The sequence below is a fragment of the Podarcis pityusensis genome (assembly GCF_964106645.2).
Source record: "Podarcis pityusensis genome assembly, chromosome: 6".
NCBI classification, from domain to species: domain Eukaryota; kingdom Metazoa; phylum Chordata; class Lepidosauria; order Squamata; family Lacertidae; genus Podarcis; species Podarcis pityusensis.
In genome coordinates, this window is record NC_138030.1 from 85,587,502 (window position 1) to 85,608,532 (window position 21,031).

Consider the following 21,031-nt stretch of genomic DNA (forward strand, 5'->3'; position numbering starts at 1 on the left):
CAAAAATGGTGCACAGCTGTTGCAAATGCTCCCCTGAAAGGTTTTTCGGTGGAAACAGAAGGCTTTTTATCACAGGACCAGGAATCTGCCCTCCACAATTTAACCTGCGGAAAAACATTTTTTTGAAAAAATCCCTAAGCCGCGCGGTCACAATTTCAGGAAAAATCTGACGTTCTGCAATTCACTCAAAAAAGGTGCCCATCTGTTGCAAATGCTCCCCTGAAAGGTTTTTCAGAAGGTTTTTTATCATCGGAAACAGAATTACTCCTCAACAACTGAACTTGAGGAAAAACTTTTTTTGAAAAAATCCCTAAGCCGAGCGGTCACAATTTCAGCAAAAATCTGACGTTCTGCAATTCACTCAAAAATGGTGCCCAGCTGTTGGAAATGCTCCCCTGAAAGGTTTTTTGGTGGAAACAGAAGGATTTTTATCATTAGAAACAGAATTAGCCATCGACGACTGAACTTGCGGAAAAACATTTTTTTTGAAAAAATCCCTAAGCCGCGCGGTCACATTTTCAGCAAAAATATGACGTTCTGCAATTCACTTAAAAATGGTGCCCAGCTGTTGGAAATGCTCCCCTGAAAGGTTTTTTGGTGGAAACAGAAGGCTTTTTATCACAGGACCAGGAATCTGCCTCCACAATTTAACCTGCGGAAAAACTTTTTTTTGAAAAAATCCCTAAGCCGCGCGGTCACAATTTCAGTAAAAATCTGACGTTCTGCAATTCACTCAATAATGGTGCCGAGGTGTTGCAAATGCTCCCCTGAAAGGTTTTTCAGAAGGTTTTTTATCATCAGAAACAGAATTAGTCCTCAACGACTGAACTTCAGGAAAAACTTTTTTCGAAAAAATCCCTAAGCCGCGCGGTCACAATTTCAGCAAAAATCTCACGTTCTGCAGTTCACTCAAAAATGGTGCCGAGCTGTTGCAAATGCTCCCCTGAAAGGTTTTTCGGTGGAAACAGAAGGCTTTTTATCATCAGAAATAGAATCAGCCCTCGACGACTGAACTTGCAGAAAAACTTTTTTTTGAAAAAATCCCTAAGCCGAGCGGTCACAATTTCAGCAAAAATCTGACGTTCTGCAATTCACTCAAAAATGGTGCACAGCTGTTGCAAATGCTCCCCTGAAAGGTTTTTCGGTGGAAACAGAAGGCTTTTTATCACAGGACCAGGAATCTGCCCTCCACAATTTAACCTGCGGAAAAACTTTTTTTTGAAAAAATCCCTAAGCCGCGCGGTCACAATTTCAGGAAAAATCTGACGTTCTGCAATTCACTCAAAAATGGTGCCCATCTGTTGCAAATGCTCCCCTGAAAGGTTTTTCAGAAGGTTTTTTATCATCGGAAACAGAATTACTCCTCAACAACTGAACTTGAGGAAAAACTTTTTTTGAAAAAATCCCTAAGCCGAGCGGTCACAATTTCAGCAAAAATCTGACGTTCTGCAATGCACTCAATAATGGTGCCCAGCTGTTGGAAATGCTCCCCTGAAAGGTTTTTCAGAAGGTTTTTTAGCATCGGAAACAGAATTAGTCCTCAACGACTGAACTTGCGGAAAAACTTTTTTTGAAAAAATCCCTAAGCCGGGCGGTCACAATTTCAGCAAAAATCTGACGTTCTGCAATTCACTCAAAAATGGTGCCCAGCTGTTGCAAATGCTCCCCTGAAAGGTTTTTGGGTGGAAACAGAAGGCTTTTTATCACAGGACCAGGAATCTGCCCTCCACAATTTAACCTGCGGAAAAACTTTTTTTGAAAAAATCCCTAAGCCGCGCGGTCACAATTTCAGCAAAAATCTGACGTTCTGCAATTCACTCAAAAATGGTGCCCAGCTGTTGGAAATGCTCCCTTGAAAGGTTTTTTGGTGGAAACAGAAGGATTTTTATCATCAGAAACAGAATTAGCCATCGACGACTGAACTTGCGGAAAAACATTTTTTTCGAAAAAATCCCTAAGCCGCGCGGTCACAATTTCAGCAAAAATATGACGTTCTGCAATTCACTTAAAAATGGTGCCCAGCTGTTGGAAATGCTCCCCTGAAAGGTTTTTTGGTGGAAACAGAAGGCTTTTTATCACAGGACCAGGAATCTGCCTCCACAATTTAACCTGCGGAAAAACTTTTTTTTAAAAAAATCCCTAAGCCGCGCGGTCGCAATTTCAGCAAAAATCTGACGTTCTGCAATTCACTCAATAATGGTGCCCAGCTGTTGGAAATGCTCCCCTGAAAGGTTTTTCGGTGGAAACAGAAGGCTTTTTATCATCGGAAACAGAATCAGCCCTCGACGACTGAACTTGCGGAAAAACATTTTTTTTGAAAAAATCCCTAAGCTGTGCGGTCACAATTTCAGCAAAAATCTGACGTTCTGCAATTCACTCAAAAATGGTTCCCAGCTGTTGCACATGCTCCCCTGAAAGGTTTTTCAGAAGGTTTTTTATCATCGGAAACAGAATTAGTCCTCAACGACTGAACTTGCGGAAAAACTTTTTTTTAAAAAATCCCTAAGCCGGGCGGTCACAATTTCAGCAAAAATCTGACGTTCTGCAATTCACTCAAAAATGGTGCCCAGCTGTTGCAAATGCTCCCCTGAAAGGTTTTTTGGTGGAAACAGAAGGCTTTTTATCACAGGACCAGGAATCTGCCCTCCACAATTTAACCTGCGGAAAAACTTTTTTTTGAAAAAATCCCTAAGCCGCGCGGTCACAATTTCAGTAAAAATCTGACGTTCTGCAATTCACTCAATAATGGTGCCGAGGTGTTGCAAATGCTCCCCTGAAAGGTTTTTCAGAAGGTTTTTTATCATCAGAAACAGAATTAGTCCTCAACGACTGAACTTGAGGAAAAACTTTTTTCGAAAAAATCCCTAAGCCGCGCGGTCACAATTTCAGCAAAAATCTCACGTTCTGCAGTTCACTCAAAAATGGTGCCGAGCTGTTGCAAATGCTCCCCTGAAAGGTTTTTTGGTGGAAACAGAAGGATTTTTATCATCAGAAACAGAATTAGCCATCGACGACTGAACTTGCGGAAAAACATTTTTTTTGAAAAAATCCCTAAGCCGCGCGGTCACAATTTCAGCAAAAATATGACGTTCTGCAATTCACTCAAAAATGGTGCCCAGCTGTTGCAAATGCTCCCCTGAAAGGTTTTTCAGAAGGTTTTTTATCATCGGAAACAGAATTACTCCTCAACAACTGAACTTGAGGAAAAACTTTTTTTGAAAAAATCCCTAAGCCGAGCGGTCACAATTTCAGCAAAAATCTGACGTTCTGCAATTCACTCAAAAATGGTGCCCAGCTGTTGCAAATCCTCCCCTGAAAGGTTTTTCAGAAGGTTTTTTATCATTGGAAACAGAATTAGTCCTCAGTGACTGAACTTGCGGAAAAACTTTTTTTTGGAAAAATCCCTAAGCCGCGCGGTCACAATTTCAGCAAAAATCTGACCTTCTGCAATTCACTCAATAATGGTGCCCAGCTGTTGCAAATGCTCCCCTGAAAGTTTTTTCAGAAGGTTTTTTAGCATCGGAAACAGAATTAGTCCTCAACGACCGAACTTGAGGAAAAACTTTTTTTTGAAAAAATCCCTAAGCCGCGCGGTCACAATTTCAGCAAAAATCTGACGTTCTGCAATTCACTCAAAAATGGTTCCCAGCTGTTGCAAATGCTCCCCTGAAAGGTTTTTCAGAAGGTTTTTTATCATCGGAAACAGAATTAGTCCTCAACGACTGAACTTGCGGAAAAACTTTTTTTGAAAAAATCCCTAAGCCGGGCGGTCACAATTTCAACAAAAATCTGACGTTCTGCAATTCACTCAAAAATGGTGCCCAGCTGTTGCAAATGCTCCCCTGAAAGGTTTTTTGGTGGAAACAGAAGGCTTTTTATCACAGGACCAGGAATCTGCCCTCCACAATTTAACCTGCGGAAAAACTTTTTTTTGAAAAAATCCCTAAGCCGCGCGGTCACAATTTCAGTAAAAATCTGACGTTCTGCAATTCACTCAATAATGGTGCCGAGGTGTTGCAAATGCTCCCCTGAAAGGTTTTTCAGAAGGTTTTTTATCATCAGAAACAGAATTAGTCCTCAACGACTGAACTTGAGGAAAAACTTTTTTCGAAAAAATCCCTAAGCCGCGCGGTCACAATTTCAGCAAAAATCTCACGTTCTGCAGTTCACTCAAAAATGGTGCCGAGCTGTTGCAAATGCTGCCCTGAAAGGTTTTTCGGTGGAAACAGAAGGCTTTTTATCACAGGACCAGGAATCTGCCCTCCACAATTTAACCTGCGGAAAAACTTTTTTTGGAAAAAATCCCTAAGCCGCGCGGTCACATTTTCAGCAAAAATCTGACGTTCTGCAATTCACTCAAAAATGGTGCCCAGCTGTTGGAAATGCTCCCCTCAAAGGTTTTTTGGTGGAAACAGAAGGATTTTTATCATCAGAAACAGAATTAGCCATCGACGACTGAACTTGCGGAAAAACATTTTTTTTGAAAAAATCCCTAAGCCGCGCGGTCACAATTTCAGCAAAAATATGACGTTCTGCAATTCACTTAAAAATGGTGCCCAGCTGTTGGAAATGCTCCCCTGAAAGGTTTTTTGGTGGAAACAGAAGGCTTTTTATCACAGGACCAGGAATCTGCCTCCACAATTTAACCTGCGGAAAAACTTTTTTTTCAAAAAATCCCTAAGCCGCACGGTCACAATTTCAGGAAAAATCTGAACTTCTGCAATTCACTCAAAAATGGTGCCCAGCTGTTGCAAATGCTCCCCTGAAAGGTTTTTCAGAAGGTTTTTTATCATCGGAAACAGAATTACTCCTCAACAACTGAACTTGAGGAAAAACTTTTTTTGAAAAAATCCCTAAGCCGAGCGGTCACAATTTCAGCAAAAATCTGACGTTCTGCAATTCACTCAAAAATGGTGCCCAGCTGTTGCAAATGCTCCCCTGAAAGGTTTTTTGGTGGAAACAGAAGGCTTTTTATCACAGGACCAGGAATCTGCCCTCCACAATTTAACCTGCGGAAAAACTTTTTTTTGAAAAAATCCCTAAGCCGCGCGGTCACAATTTCAGTAAAAATCTGACGTTCTGCAATTCACTCAATAATGGTGCCGAGGTGTTGCAAATGCTCCCCTGAAAGGTTTTTCAGAAGGTTTTTTATCATCAGAAACAGAATTAGTCCTCAACGACTGAACTTGAGGAAAAACTTTTTTCGAAAAAATCCCTAAGCCGCGCGGTCACAATTTCAGCAAAAATCTGACGTTCTGCAATTCACTCAAAAATGGTGCCGAGCTGTTGCAAATGCTCCCCTGAAAGGTTTTTCGGTGGAAACAGAAGGCTTTTTATCATCAGAAATAGAATCAGCCCTCGACGACTGAACTTGCAGAAAAACTTTTTTTTTAAAAACTCCCTAAGCCGAGCGGTCACAATTTCAGCAAAAATCTGACGTTCTGCAATTCACTCAAAAATGGTGCACAGCTGTTGCAAATGCTCCCCTGAAAGGTTTTTCGGTGGAAACAGAAGGCTTTTTATCACAGGACCAGGAATCTGCCCTCCACAATTTAACCTGCGGAAAAACATTTTTTTGAAAAAATCCCTAAGCCGCGCGGTCACAATTTCAGGAAAAATCTGACGTTCTGCAATTCACTCAAAAAAGGTGCCCATCTGTTGCAAATGCTCCCCTGAAAGGTTTTTCAGAAGGTTTTTTATCATCGGAAACAGAATTACTCCTCAACAACTGAACTTGAGGAAAAACTTTTTTTGAAAAAATCCCTAAGCCGAGCGGTCACAATTTCAGCAAAAATCTGACGTTCTGCAATTCACTCAAAAATGGTGCCCAGCTGTTGGAAATGCTCCCCTGAAAGGTTTTTCGGTGGAAACAGAAGGCTTTTTATCATCAGAAATAGAATCAGCCCTCGACGACTGAACTTGCAGAAAAACTTTTTTTTTAAAAACTCCCTAAGCCGAGCGGTCACAATTTCAGCAAAAATCTGACGTTCTGCAATTCACTCAAAAATGGTGCACAGCTGTTGCAAATGCTCCCCTGAAAGGTTTTTCGGTGGAAACAGAAGGCTTTTTATCACAGGACCAGGAATCTGCCCTCCACAATTTAACCTGCGGAAAAACATTTTTTTGAAAAAATCCCTAAGCCGCGCGGTCACAATTTCAGCAAAAATCTGACGTTCTGCAATTCACTCAAAAATGGTGCCGAGCTGTTGCAAATGCTCCCCTGAAAGGTTTTTCGGTGGAAACAGAAGGCTTTTTATCATCAGAAATAGAATCAGCCCTCGACGACTGAACTTGCAGAAAAACTTTTTTTTTAAAAACTCCCTAAGCCGAGCGGTCACAATTTCAGCAAAAATCTGACGTTCTGCAATTCACTCAAAAATGGTGCACAGCTGTTGCAAATGCTCCCCTGAAAGGTTTTTCGGTGGAAACAGAAGGCTTTTTATCACAGGACCAGGAATCTGCCCTCCACAATTTAACCTGCGGAAAAACATTTTTTTGAAAAAATCCCTAAGCCGCGCGGTCACAATTTCAGCAAAAATCTGACGTTCTGCAATTCACTCAAAAATGGTGCCGAGCTGTTGCAAATGCTCCCCTGAAAGGTTTTTCGGTGGAAACAGAAGGCTTTTTATCATCAGAAATAGAATCAGCCCTCGACGACTGAACTTGCAGAAAAACTTTTTTTTTAAAAACTCCCTAAGCCGAGCGGTCACAATTTCAGCAAAAATCTGACGTTCTGCAATTCACTCAAAAATGGTGCACAGCTGTTGCAAATGCTCCCCTGAAAGGTTTTTCGGTGGAAACAGAAGGCTTTTTATCACAGGACCAGGAATCTGCCCTCCACAATTTAACCTGCGGAAAAACTTTTTTTTGAAAAAATCCCTAAGCCGCGCGGTCACAATTTCAGTAAAAATCTGACGTTCTGCAATTCACTCAATAATGGTGCCGAGGTGTTGCAAATGCTCCCCTGAAAGGTTTTTCAGAAGGTTTTTTATCATCAGAAACAGAATTAGTCCTCAACGACTGAACTTGAGGAAAAACTTTTTTCGAAAAAATCCCTAAGCCGCGCGGTCACAATTTCAGCAAAAATCTGACGTTCTGCAATTCACTCAAAAATGGTGCCGAGCTGTTGCAAATGCTCCCCTGAAAGGTTTTTCGGTGGAAACAGAAGGCTTTTTATCATCAGAAATAGAATCAGCCCTCGACGACTGAACTTGCAGAAAAACTTTTTTTTTAAAAACTCCCTAAGCCGAGCGGTCACAATTTCAGCAAAAATCTGACGTTCTGCAATTCACTCAAAAATGGTGCACAGCTGTTGCAAATGCTCCCCTGAAAGGTTTTTCGGTGGAAACAGAAGGCTTTTTATCACAGGACCAGGAATCTGCCCTCCACAATTTAACCTGCGGAAAAACATTTTTTTGAAAAAATCCCTAAGCCGCGCGGTCACAATTTCAGCAAAAATCTGACGTTCTGCAATTCACTCAAAAATGGTGCCGAGCTGTTGCAAATGCTCCCCTGAAAGGTTTTTCGGTGGAAACAGAAGGCTTTTTATCATCAGAAATAGAATCAGCCCTCGACGACTGAACTTGCAGAAAAACTTTTTTTTTAAAAACTCCCTAAGCCGAGCGGTCACAATTTCAGCAAAAATCTGACGTTCTGCAATTCACTCAAAAATGGTGCACAGCTGTTGCAAATGCTCCCCTGAAAGGTTTTTCGGTGGAAACAGAAGGCTTTTTATCACAGGACCAGGAATCTGCCCTCCACAATTTAACCTGCGGAAAAACATTTTTTTGAAAAAATCCCTAAGCCGCGCGGTCACAATTTCAGGAAAAATCTGACGTTCTGCAATTCACTCAAAAAAGGTGCCCATCTGTTGCAAATGCTCCCCTGAAAGGTTTTTCAGAAGGTTTTTTATCATCGGAAACAGAATTACTCCTCAACAACTGAACTTGAGGAAAAACTTTTTTTGAAAAAATCCCTAAGCCGAGCGGTCACAATTTCAGCAAAAATCTGACGTTCTGCAATTCACTCAAAAATGGTGCCCAGCTGTTGGAAATGCTCCCCTGAAAGGTTTTTTGGTGGAAACAGAAGGATTTTTATCATTAGAAACAGAATTAGCCATCGACGACTGAACTTGCGGAAAAACATTTTTTTTGAAAAAATCCCTAAGCCGCGCGGTCACATTTTCAGCAAAAATATGACGTTCTGCAATTCACTTAAAAATGGTGCCCAGCTGTTGGAAATGCTCCCCTGAAAGGTTTTTTGGTGGAAACAGAAGGCTTTTTATCACAGGACCAGGAATCTGCCTCCACAATTTAACCTGCGGAAAAACTTTTTTTTGAAAAAATCCCTAAGCCGCGCGGTCACAATTTCAGTAAAAATCTGACGTTCTGCAATTCACTCAATAATGGTGCCGAGGTGTTGCAAATGCTCCCCTGAAAGGTTTTTCAGAAGGTTTTTTATCATCAGAAACAGAATTAGTCCTCAACGACTGAACTTCAGGAAAAACTTTTTTCGAAAAAATCCCTAAGCCGCGCGGTCACAATTTCAGCAAAAATCTCACGTTCTGCAGTTCACTCAAAAATGGTGCCGAGCTGTTGCAAATGCTCCCCTGAAAGGTTTTTCGGTGGAAACAGAAGGCTTTTTATCATCAGAAATAGAATCAGCCCTCGACGACTGAACTTGCAGAAAAACTTTTTTTTGAAAAAATCCCTAAGCCGAGCGGTCACAATTTCAGCAAAAATCTGACGTTCTGCAATTCACTCAAAAATGGTGCACAGCTGTTGCAAATGCTCCCCTGAAAGGTTTTTCGGTGGAAACAGAAGGCTTTTTATCACAGGACCAGGAATCTGCCCTCCACAATTTAACCTGCGGAAAAACTTTTTTTTGAAAAAATCCCTAAGCCGCGCGGTCACAATTTCAGGAAAAATCTGACGTTCTGCAATTCACTCAAAAATGGTGCCCATCTGTTGCAAATGCTCCCCTGAAAGGTTTTTCAGAAGGTTTTTTATCATCGGAAACAGAATTACTCCTCAACAACTGAACTTGAGGAAAAACTTTTTTTGAAAAAATCCCTAAGCCGAGCGGTCACAATTTCAGCAAAAATCTGACGTTCTGCAATGCACTCAATAATGGTGCCCAGCTGTTGCAAATGCTCCCCTGAAAGTTTTTTCAGAAGGTTTTTTAGCATCGGAAACAGAATTAGTCCTCAACGACTGAACTTGCGGAAAAACTTTTTTTGAAAAAATCCCTAAGCCGGGCGGTCACAATTTCAGCAAAAATCTGACGTTCTGCAATTCACTCAAAAATGGTGCCCAGCTGTTGCAAATGCTCCCCTGAAAGGTTTTTGGGTGGAAACAGAAGGCTTTTTATCACAGGACCAGGAATCTGCCCTCCACAATTTAACCTGCGGAAAAACTTTTTTTGAAAAAATCCCTAAGCCGCGCGGTCACAATTTCAGCAAAAATCTGACGTTCTGCAATTCACTCAAAAATGGTGCCCAGCTGTTGGAAATGCTCCCTTGAAAGGTTTTTTGGTGGAAACAGAAGGATTTTTATCATCAGAAACAGAATTAGCCATCGACGACTGAACTTGCGGAAAAACATTTTTTTCGAAAAAATCCCTAAGCCGCGCGGTCACAATTTCAGCAAAAATATGACGTTCTGCAATTCACTTAAAAATGGTGCCCAGCTGTTGGAAATGCTCCCCTGAAAGGTTTTTTGGTGGAAACAGAAGGCTTTTTATCACAGGACCAGGAATCTGCCTCCACAATTTAACCTGCGGAAAAACTTTTTTTTAAAAAAATCCCTAAGCCGCGCGGTCGCAATTTCAGCAAAAATCTGACGTTCTGCAATTCACTCAATAATGGTGCCCAGCTGTTGGAAATGCTCCCCTGAAAGGTTTTTCGGTGGAAACAGAAGGCTTTTTATCATCGGAAACAGAATCAGCCCTCGACGACTGAACTTGCGGAAAAACATTTTTTTTGAAAAAATCCCTAAGCTGTGCGGTCACAATTTCAGCAAAAATCTGACGTTCTGCAATTCACTCAAAAATGGTTCCCAGCTGTTGCACATGCTCCCCTGAAAGGTTTTTCAGAAGGTTTTTTATCATCGGAAACAGAATTAGTCCTCAACGACTGAACTTGCGGAAAAACTTTTTTTTAAAAAATCCCTAAGCCGGGCGGTCACAATTTCAGCAAAAATCTGACGTTCTGCAATTCACTCAAAAATGGTGCCCAGCTGTTGCAAATGCTCCCCTGAAAGGTTTTTTGGTGGAAACAGAAGGCTTTTTATCACAGGACCAGGAATCTGCCCTCCACAATTTAACCTGCGGAAAAACTTTTTTTTGAAAAAATCCCTAAGCCGCGCGGTCACAATTTCAGTAAAAATCTGACGTTCTGCAATTCACTCAATAATGGTGCCGAGGTGTTGCAAATGCTCCCCTGAAAGGTTTTTCAGAAGGTTTTTTATCATCAGAAACAGAATTAGTCCTCAACGACTGAACTTGAGGAAAAACTTTTTTCGAAAAAATCCCTAAGCCGCGCGGTCACAATTTCAGCAAAAATCTCACGTTCTGCAGTTCACTCAAAAATGGTGCCGAGCTGTTGCAAATGCTCCCCTGAAAGGTTTTTTGGTGGAAACAGAAGGATTTTTATCATCAGAAACAGAATTAGCCATCGACGACTGAACTTGCGGAAAAACATTTTTTTTGAAAAAATCCCTAAGCCGCGCGGTCACAATTTCAGCAAAAATATGACGTTCTGCAATTCACTCAAAAATGGTGCCCAGCTGTTGCAAATGCTCCCCTGAAAGGTTTTTCAGAAGGTTTTTTATCATCGGAAACAGAATTACTCCTCAACAACTGAACTTGAGGAAAAACTTTTTTTGAAAAAATCCCTAAGCCGAGCGGTCACAATTTCAGCAAAAATCTGACGTTCTGCAATTCACTCAAAAATGGTGCCCAGCTGTTGCAAATCCTCCCCTGAAAGGTTTTTCAGAAGGTTTTTTATCATTGGAAACAGAATTAGTCCTCAGTGACTGAACTTGCGGAAAAACTTTTTTTTGGAAAAATCCCTAAGCCGCGCGGTCACAATTTCAGCAAAAATCTGACCTTCTGCAATTCACTCAATAATGGTGCCCAGCTGTTGCAAATGCTCCCCTGAAAGTTTTTTCAGAAGGTTTTTTAGCATCGGAAACAGAATTAGTCCTCAACGACCGAACTTGAGGAAAAACTTTTTTTTGAAAAAATCCCTAAGCCGCGCGGTCACAATTTCAGCAAAAATCTGACGTTCTGCAATTCACTCAAAAATGGTTCCCAGCTGTTGCAAATGCTCCCCTGAAAGGTTTTTCAGAAGGTTTTTTATCATCGGAAACAGAATTAGTCCTCAACGACTGAACTTGCGGAAAAACTTTTTTTGAAAAAATCCCTAAGCCGGGCGGTCACAATTTCAACAAAAATCTGACGTTCTGCAATTCACTCAAAAATGGTGCCCAGCTGTTGCAAATGCTCCCCTGAAAGGTTTTTTGGTGGAAACAGAAGGCTTTTTATCACAGGACCAGGAATCTGCCCTCCACAATTTAACCTGCGGAAAAACTTTTTTTTGAAAAAATCCCTAAGCCGCGCGGTCACAATTTCAGTAAAAATCTGACGTTCTGCAATTCACTCAATAATGGTGCCGAGGTGTTGCAAATGCTCCCCTGAAAGGTTTTTCAGAAGGTTTTTTATCATCAGAAACAGAATTAGTCCTCAACGACTGAACTTGAGGAAAAACTTTTTTCGAAAAAATCCCTAAGCCGCGCGGTCACAATTTCAGCAAAAATCTCACGTTCTGCAGTTCACTCAAAAATGGTGCCGAGCTGTTGCAAATGCTCCCCTGAAAGGTTTTTCGGTGGAAACAGAAGGCTTTTTATCACAGGACCAGGAATCTGCCCTCCACAATTTAACCTGCGGAAAAACTTTTTTTTGAAAAAATCCCTAAGCCGCGCGGTCACAATTTCAGGAAAAATCTGACGTTCTGCAATTCACTCAAAAATGGTGCCCATCTGTTGCAAATGCTCCCCTGAAAGGTTTTTCAGAAGGTTTTTTATCATCGGAAACAGAATTACTCCTCAACAACTGAACTTGAGGAAAAACTTTTTTTGAAAAAATCCCTAAGCCGAGCGGTCACAATTTCAGCAAAAATCTGACGTTCTGCAATGCACTCAATAATGGTGCCCAGCTGTTGCAAATGCTCCCCTGAAAGTTTTTTCAGAAGGTTTTTTAGCATCGGAAACAGAATTAGTCCTCAACGACTGAACTTGCGGAAAAACTTTTTTTGAAAAAATCCCTAAGCCGGGCGGTCACAATTTCAGCAAAAATCTGACGTTCTGCAATTCACTCAAAAATGGTGCCCAGCTGTTGCAAATGCTCCCCTGAAAGGTTTTTGGGTGGAAACAGAAGGCTTTTTATCACAGGACCAGGAATCTGCCCTCCACAATTTAACCTGCGGAAAAACTTTTTTTGAAAAAATCCCTAAGCCGCGCGGTCACAATTTCAGCAAAAATCTGACGTTCTGCAATTCACTCAAAAATGGTGCCCAGCTGTTGGAAATGCTCCCTTGAAAGGTTTTTTGGTGGAAACAGAAGGATTTTTATCATCAGAAACAGAATTAGCCATCGACGACTGAACTTGCGGAAAAACATTTTTTTCGAAAAAATCCCTAAGCCGCGCGGTCACAATTTCAGCAAAAATATGACGTTCTGCAATTCACTTAAAAATGGTGCCCAGCTGTTGGAAATGCTCCCCTGAAAGGTTTTTTGGTGGAAACAGAAGGCTTTTTATCACAGGACCAGGAATCTGCCTCCACAATTTAACCTGCGGAAAAACTTTTTTTTAAAAAAATCCCTAAGCCGCGCGGTCGCAATTTCAGCAAAAATCTGACGTTCTGCAATTCACTCAATAATGGTGCCCAGCTGTTGGAAATGCTCCCCTGAAAGGTTTTTCGGTGGAAACAGAAGGCTTTTTATCATCGGAAACAGAATCAGCCCTCGACGACTGAACTTGCGGAAAAACATTTTTTTTGAAAAAATCCCTAAGCTGTGCGGTCACAATTTCAGCAAAAATCTGACGTTCTGCAATTCACTCAAAAATGGTTCCCAGCTGTTGCACATGCTCCCCTGAAAGGTTTTTCAGAAGGTTTTTTATCATCGGAAACAGAATTAGTCCTCAACGACTGAACTTGCGGAAAAACTTTTTTTTAAAAAATCCCTAAGCCGGGCGGTCACAATTTCAGCAAAAATCTGACGTTCTGCAATTCACTCAAAAATGGTGCCCAGCTGTTGCAAATGCTCCCCTGAAAGGTTTTTTGGTGGAAACAGAAGGCTTTTTATCACAGGACCAGGAATCTGCCCTCCACAATTTAACCTGCGGAAAAACTTTTTTTTGAAAAAATCCCTAAGCCGCGCGGTCACAATTTCAGTAAAAATCTGACGTTCTGCAATTCACTCAATAATGGTGCCGAGGTGTTGCAAATGCTCCCCTGAAAGGTTTTTCAGAAGGTTTTTTATCATCAGAAACAGAATTAGTCCTCAACGACTGAACTTGAGGAAAAACTTTTTTCGAAAAAATCCCTAAGCCGCGCGGTCACAATTTCAGCAAAAATCTCACGTTCTGCAGTTCACTCAAAAATGGTGCCGAGCTGTTGCAAATGCTCCCCTGAAAGGTTTTTTGGTGGAAACAGAAGGATTTTTATCATCAGAAACAGAATTAGCCATCGACGACTGAACTTGCGGAAAAACATTTTTTTTGAAAAAATCCCTAAGCCGCGCGGTCACAATTTCAGCAAAAATATGACGTTCTGCAATTCACTCAAAAATGGTGCCCAGCTGTTGCAAATGCTCCCCTGAAAGGTTTTTCAGAAGGTTTTTTATCATCGGAAACAGAATTACTCCTCAACAACTGAACTTGAGGAAAAACTTTTTTTGAAAAAATCCCTAAGCCGAGCGGTCACAATTTCAGCAAAAATCTGACGTTCTGCAATTCACTCAAAAATGGTGCCCAGCTGTTGCAAATCCTCCCCTGAAAGGTTTTTCAGAAGGTTTTTTATCATTGGAAACAGAATTAGTCCTCAGTGACTGAACTTGCGGAAAAACTTTTTTTTGGAAAAATCCCTAAGCCGCGCGGTCACAATTTCAGCAAAAATCTGACCTTCTGCAATTCACTCAATAATGGTGCCCAGCTGTTGCAAATGCTCCCCTGAAAGTTTTTTCAGAAGGTTTTTTAGCATCGGAAACAGAATTAGTCCTCAACGACCGAACTTGAGGAAAAACTTTTTTTTGAAAAAATCCCTAAGCCGCGCGGTCACAATTTCAGCAAAAATCTGACGTTCTGCAATTCACTCAAAAATGGTTCCCAGCTGTTGCAAATGCTCCCCTGAAAGGTTTTTCAGAAGGTTTTTTATCATCGGAAACAGAATTAGTCCTCAACGACTGAACTTGCGGAAAAACTTTTTTTGAAAAAATCCCTAAGCCGGGCGGTCACAATTTCAACAAAAATCTGACGTTCTGCAATTCACTCAAAAATGGTGCCCAGCTGTTGCAAATGCTCCCCTGAAAGGTTTTTTGGTGGAAACAGAAGGCTTTTTATCACAGGACCAGGAATCTGCCCTCCACAATTTAACCTGCGGAAAAACTTTTTTTTGAAAAAATCCCTAAGCCGCGCGGTCACAATTTCAGTAAAAATCTGACGTTCTGCAATTCACTCAATAATGGTGCCGAGGTGTTGCAAATGCTCCCCTGAAAGGTTTTTCAGAAGGTTTTTTATCATCAGAAACAGAATTAGTCCTCAACGACTGAACTTGAGGAAAAACTTTTTTCGAAAAAATCCCTAAGCCGCGCGGTCACAATTTCAGCAAAAATCTCACGTTCTGCAGTTCACTCAAAAATGGTGCCGAGCTGTTGCAAATGCTGCCCTGAAAGGTTTTTCGGTGGAAACAGAAGGCTTTTTATCACAGGACCAGGAATCTGCCCTCCACAATTTAACCTGCGGAAAAACTTTTTTTGGAAAAAATCCCTAAGCCGCGCGGTCACATTTTCAGCAAAAATCTGACGTTCTGCAATTCACTCAAAAATGGTGCCCAGCTGTTGGAAATGCTCCCCTCAAAGGTTTTTTGGTGGAAACAGAAGGATTTTTATCATCAGAAACAGAATTAGCCATCGACGACTGAACTTGCGGAAAAACATTTTTTTTGAAAAAATCCCTAAGCCGCGCGGTCACAATTTCAGCAAAAATATGACGTTCTGCAATTCACTTAAAAATGGTGCCCAGCTGTTGGAAATGCTCCCCTGAAAGGTTTTTTGGTGGAAACAGAAGGCTTTTTATCACAGGACCAGGAATCTGCCTCCACAATTTAACCTGCGGAAAAACTTTTTTTTCAAAAAATCCCTAAGCCGCACGGTCACAATTTCAGGAAAAATCTGAACTTCTGCAATTCACTCAAAAATGGTGCCCAGCTGTTGCAAATGCTCCCCTGAAAGGTTTTTCAGAAGGTTTTTTATCATCGGAAACAGAATTACTCCTCAACAACTGAACTTGAGGAAAAACTTTTTTTGAAAAAATCCCTAAGCCGAGCGGTCACAATTTCAGCAAAAATCTGACGTTCTGCAATTCACTCAAAAATGGTGCCCAGCTGTTGCAAATGCTCCCCTGAAAGGTTTTTTGGTGGAAACAGAAGGCTTTTTATCACAGGACCAGGAATCTGCCCTCCACAATTTAACCTGCGGAAAAACTTTTTTTTGAAAAAATCCCTAAGCCGCGCGGTCACAATTTCAGTAAAAATCTGACGTTCTGCAATTCACTCAATAATGGTGCCGAGGTGTTGCAAATGCTCCCCTGAAAGGTTTTTCAGAAGGTTTTTTATCATCAGAAACAGAATTAGTCCTCAACGACTGAACTTGAGGAAAAACTTTTTTCGAAAAAATCCCTAAGCCGCGCGGTCACAATTTCAGCAAAAATCTCACGTTCTGCAGTTCACTCAAAAATGGTGCCGAGCTGTTGCAAATGCTCCCCTGAAAGGTTTTTTGGTGGAAACAGAAGGATTTTTATCATCAGAAACAGAATTAGCCATCGACGACTGAACTTGCGGAAAAACATTTTTTTTGAAAAAATCCCTAAGCCGCGCGGTCACAATTTCAGCAAAAATATGACGTTCTGCAATTCACTCAAAAATGGTGCCCAGCTGTTGCAAATGCTCCCCTGAAAGGTTTTTCAGAAGGTTTTTTATCATCGGAAACAGAATTACTCCTCAACAACTGAACTTGAGGAAAAACTTTTTTTGAAAAAATCCCTAAGCCGAGCGGTCACAATTTCAGCAAAAATCTGACGTTCTGCAATTCACTCAAAAATGGTGCCCAGCTGTTGCAAATCCTCCCCTGAAAGGTTTTTCAGAAGGTTTTTTATCATTGGAAACAGAATTAGTCCTCAGTGACTGAACTTGCGGAAAAACTTTTTTTTGGAAAAATCCCTAAGCCGTGCGGTCACAATTTCAGCAAAAATCTGACCTTCTGCAATTCACTCAATAATGGTGCCCAGCTGTTGCAAATGCTCCCCTGAAAGTTTTTTCAGAAGGTTTTTTAGCATCGGAAACAGAATTAGTCCTCAACGACCGAACTTGAGGAAAAACTTTTTTTTGAAAAAATCCCTAAGCCGCGCGGTCACAATTTCAGCAAAAATCTGACGTTCTGCAATTCACTCAAAAATGGTTCCCAGCTGTTGCAAATGCTCCCCTGAAAGGTTTTTCAGAAGGTTTTTTATCATCGGAAACAGAATTAGTCCTCAACGACTGAACTTGCGGAAAAACTTTTTTTGAAAAAATCCCTAAGCCGGGCGGTCACAATTTCAACAAAAATCTGACGTTCTGCAATTCACTCAAAAATGGTGCCCAGCTGTTGCAAATGCTCCCCTGAAAGGTTTTTTGGTGGAAACAGAAGGCTTTTTATCACAGGACCAGGAATCTGCCCTCCACAATTTAACCTGCGGAAAAACTTTTTTTTGAAAAAATCCCTAAGCCGCGCGGTCACAATTTCAGTAAAAATCTGACGTTCTGCAATTCACTCAATAATGGTGCCGAGGTGTTGCAAATGCTCCCCTGAAAGGTTTTTCAGAAGGTTTTTTATCATCAGAAACAGAATTAGTCCTCAACGACTGAACTTGAGGAAAAACTTTTTTCGAAAAAATCCCTAAGCCGCGCGGTCACAATTTCAGCAAAAATCTCACGTTCTGCAGTTCACTCAAAAATGGTGCCGAGCTCTTGCAAATGCTGCCCTGAAAGGTTTTTCGGTGGAAACAGAAGGCTTTTTATCACAGGACCAGGAATCTGCCCTCCACAATTTAACCTGCGGAAAAACTTTTTTTGGAAAAAATCCCTAAGCCGCGCGGTCACATTTTCAGCAAAAATCTGACGTTCTGCAATTCACTCAAAAATGGTGCCCAGCTGTTGGAAATGCTCCCCTCAAAGGTTTTTTGGTGGAAACAGAAGGATTTTTATCATCAGAAACAGAATTAGCCATCGACGACTGAACTTGCGGAAAAACATTTTTTTTGAAAAAATCCCTAAGCCGCGCGGTCACAATTTCAGCAAAAATATGACGTTCTGCAATTCACTTAAAAATGGTGCCCAGCTGTTGGAAATGCTCCCCTGAAAGGTTTTTTGGTGGAAACAGAAGGCTTTTTATCACAGGACCAGGAATCTGCCTCCACAATTTAACCTGCGGAAAAACTTTTTTTTCAAAAAATCCCTAAGCCGCACGGTCACAATTTCAGGAAAAATCTGAACTTCTGCAATTCACTCAAAAATGGTGCCCAGCTGTTGCAAATGCTCCCCTGAAAGGTTTTTCAGAAGGTTTTTTATCATCGGAAACAGAATTACTCCTCAACAACTGAACTTGAGGAAAAACTTTTTTTGAAAAAATCCCTAAGCCGAGCGGTCACAATTTCAGCAAAAATCTGACGTTCTGCAATTCACTCAAAAATGGTGCCCAGCTGTTGCAAATCCTCCCCTGAAAGGTTTTTCTGAAGGATTTTTATCATTGGAAACAGAATTAGTCCTCAGTGACTGAACTTGCGGAAAAACTTTTTTTTGGAAAAATCCCTAAGCCGCGCGGTCACAATTTCAGCAAAAATCTGACCTTCTGCAATTCACTCAATAATGGTGCCCAGCTGTTGCAAATGCTCCCCTGAAAGTTTTTTCAGAAGGTTTTTTAGCGTCGGAAACAGAATTAGTCCTCAACGACCGAACTTGAGGAAAAACTTTTTTTTGAAAAAATCCCTAAGCCGCGCGGTCACAATTTCAGCAAAAATCTGACGTTCTGCAATTCACTCAAAAATGGTGCCCAGCTGTTGCAAATGCTCCCCTGAAAGGTTTTTCAGAAGGTTTTTTATCATCGGAAACAGAATTAGTCCTCAACGACTGAACTTGCGTAAAAACTTTTTTTGAAAAAATCCCTAAGCCGGGCGGTCACAATTTCAGCAAAAATCTGACGTTCTGCAATTCACTCAAAAATGGTGCCCAGCTGTTGCAAATGCTCCCCTGAAAGGTTTTTTGGTGGAAACAGAAGGCTTTTTCTCACAGGACCAGGAATCTGCCCTCCACAATTTAACCTGCGGAAAAACTTTTTTTTGAAAAAATCCCTAAGCCGCGCGGTCACAATTTCAGCAAAAATATGACGTTCTGCAATTCACTTAAAAATGGTGCCCAGCTGTTGGAAATGCTCCCCTGAAAGGTTTTTTGGTGGAAACAGAAGGCTTTTTATCACAGGACCAGGAATCTGCCTCCACAATTTAACCTGCGGAAAAACTTTTTTTTCAAAAAATCCCTAAGCCGCACGGTCACAATTTCAGGAAAAATCTGAACTTCTGCAATTCACTCAAAAATGGTGCCCAGCTGTTGCAAATGCTCCCCTGAAAGGTTTTTCAGAAGGTTTTTTATCATCGGAAACAGAATTACTCCTCAACAACTGAACTTGAGGAAAAACTTTTTTTGAAAAAATCCCTAAGCCGAGCGGTCACAATTTCAGCAAAAATCTGACGTTCTGCAATTCACTCAAAAATGGTGCCCAGCTGTTGCAAATCCTCCCCTGAAAGGTTTTTCTGAAGGATTTTTATCATTGGAAACAGAATTAGTCCTCAGTGACTGAACTTGCGGAAAAACTTTTTTTTGGAAAAATCCCTAAGCCGCGCGGTCACAATTTCAGCAAAAATCTGACCTTCTGCAATTCACTCAATAATGGTGCCCAGCTGTTGCAAATGCTCCCCTGAAAGTTTTTTCAGAAGGTTTTTTAGCGTCGGAAACAGAATTAGTCCTCAACGACCGAACTTGAGGAAAAACTTTTTTTTGAAAAAATCCCTAAGCCGCGCGGTCACAATTTCAGCAAAAATCTGACGTTCTGCAATTCACTCAAAAATGGTGCCCAGCTGTTGCAAATGCTCCCCTGAAAGGTTTTTCAGAAGGTTTTTTATCATCGGAAACAGAATTAGTCCTCAACGACTGAACTTGCGTAAAAACTTTTTTTGAAAAAATCCCTAAGCCGGGCGGTCACAATTTCAGCAAAAATCTGACGTTCTGCAATTCACTCAAAAATGGTGCCCAGCTGTTGCAAATGCTCCCCTGAAAGGTTTTTTGGTGGAAACAGAAGGCTTTTTCTCACAGGACCAGGAATCTGCCCTCCACAATTTAACCTGCGGAAAAACTTTTTTTTGAAAAAATCCCTAAGCCGCGCGGTCACAATTTCAGCAAAAATATGACGTTCTGCAATTCACTTAAAAATGGTGCCCAGCTGTTGGAAATGCTCCCCTGAAAGGTTTTTTTGGTGGAAACAGAAGGCTTTTTATCATCAGAAACAGAATTAGCCCTCGACGACTGAACTTGAGGAAAAACTTTTTTCGAAAAAATCCCTAAGCCGCGCGGTCACAATTTCAGCAAAAATCTCACGTTCTGCAGTTCACTCAAAAATGGTGCCGAGTTGTTGCAAATGCTCCCCTGAAAGGTTTTTTGGTGGAAACAGAAGGCTTTTTATCATCAGAAACAGAATTAGCCCTCGACGACTGAACTTGCAGAAAAACATTTTTTTGAAAAAATCATTAATCCGCGCAGTCACAATTTCAGCAAAAATCTGACGTTCTGCAATTCTTTCAAAAATGGTGCCCAGCTGTTTGAAATGCTCCCCTGAAAGGTTTTTCGGTGGAAACAGAAGGCTTTTTATCACAGGACCAGGAATCTGCCCTCCACAATTTAACCTGCGGAAAAACTTTTTTTTGATAAAATCTCTAAACCGCGCGGTCACAATTTCAGCAAAAATCTGACGTTCTGCAAATCACTGAAAAATGGTGCCCAGCTGTTGCAAATGCTCCCCTGAAAGGTTTTTCGGTGGAAACAAAAGGCTTTTTATCACAGGACCAGGAATCTGCCCTCCACAATTTAACCTGCGGATAAACTTTTTTTTGAAAAAATCCCTAAGCCGCGCGGTCACAATTTCAGCAAAAATCTGACGTTCTGCAATTCACTCAAAAATGGTTCCCAGCTGTTGCAAATGCTCCCCTGAAAGGTTTTTCGGTGGAAACTGAAGGCTTTTTATCACAGGACCAGGAATCTGCCCTCCACAATTTAACCTGCGGAAAAACTTTTTTTTAAAAAAATCCCTAAGCCGCACGGTCACAATTTCAGCAAAAATCCGACGTTCTGCAATTCACTCAAAAATAGTGCCCAGCTGTTGCAAATGCTCCCCTGAAAGGTTTTTCGGTGGAAATAGAAGGCTTTTTATCACAGGAACGGGAATCTGCCCTCCACAATTTAACCTGCGGAAAAACTTTTTTTTGAAAAAATCCCTAAGCCGCGCGGTCACAATTTCAGCAAAAATCTAACATTCTGCAATTCACTCAATAATGGTGCCCAGCTGCTGCAAATGCTCCCCTGAAAGGTTTTTCGGTGGAAACAGAAGGCTTTTTATCACAGGACCAGGAATCTGCCCTCCACAATTTAACCTGCGGAAAAACTTTTTTTTGA

At 41.2% G+C, this 21,031-nt stretch overlaps 1 long non-coding RNA gene across 1 annotated transcript in view; it reads left to right on the plus strand.

Moving 5' to 3' along the window:
* LOC308480654 overlaps positions 1–21,031 on the plus strand; it is a 635,674-nt gene that overhangs the window by 162,437 nt on the left and 452,206 nt on the right. The window lies entirely within an intron of this gene.